This window comes from Octopus bimaculoides, chromosome 7 (genome assembly GCF_001194135.2).
Source record: "Octopus bimaculoides isolate UCB-OBI-ISO-001 chromosome 7, ASM119413v2, whole genome shotgun sequence".
Classification (NCBI taxonomy): domain Eukaryota; kingdom Metazoa; phylum Mollusca; class Cephalopoda; order Octopoda; family Octopodidae; genus Octopus; species Octopus bimaculoides.
In genome coordinates, this window is record NC_068987.1 from 12,220,929 (window position 1) to 12,221,788 (window position 860).

Here is an 860-nt window from a genome sequence, read left to right on the forward strand (position 1 = left end):
ATATTTTATTCTGGACTGTTTTTATTCTGAATTCTACACTCTCCGGCTGCACCTCTCCTACCCACGGATTACACTGGACCTATCTACTGATTTGAAATCACCGCAATATACCACGACGTCTAAAACTTTTGAACTTTTCCACTTCTCCTTGTTTTTCTCCTTATTTCTTTCTGTTGAAGAGCGTAGCTCGAAACATTAAAAACTTTCTCTATTCCCGAGCGTTAAACTAATACATCCTTTTGTTGTTTACACAACCTGTCCTTGTCTGTTGTTTTTTTTGTAAATTCTCCCATGTAAATATTTTATAATTATATACATAATTATAACAAGAGATCAGCTTTACGCCTCACCATGCACTACAAGAAATACACGCTAAAGCCTCTATTACCACCTTAAAATCTCCAAGAATAACACACTATATTGTAGGCGAGCTAAAGAAAAATAATGAATCAACAAGGTTCGGTTAACTGCATACAAGATCGTGTTTCAAGCTTAAAGTAAAAATATTTTACATACTGCTCTCAGCCACAACAGTATTTTTATTTCTACACTGACCACCTGGTAAAATTATTATTGATTTTATCCTTTTATTATAATTAATATTTGAATAAATTTACTCCATGATTGAAACTGTAGTGTTTTATTCTCAGAGATTTTAAAGTAGTAACAGGGGCTTTAGCGTCTATTTCTTGCAGTATGTGGTGAGGCGTAAAGCTAATCCTTTGTTATAATTATGTATATAATCATAAAATATATAAAATATTTTGCAAAATTTACCTATGAGGTTTTTATTTCTGCACTGATTATTAATTTTATCCCTTTATTATAATTACTATTTGAATAAATTTACTCCATGATTG

General features: G+C 31.2%; 1 protein-coding gene across 3 annotated transcripts in view; it reads right to left on the reverse strand.

Moving 5' to 3' along the window:
* LOC106869750 (EF-hand calcium-binding domain-containing protein 4B) overlaps nucleotides 1–860 on the reverse strand; it is a 113,286-nt gene that overhangs the window by 16,364 nt on the left and 96,062 nt on the right. The window lies entirely within an intron of this gene.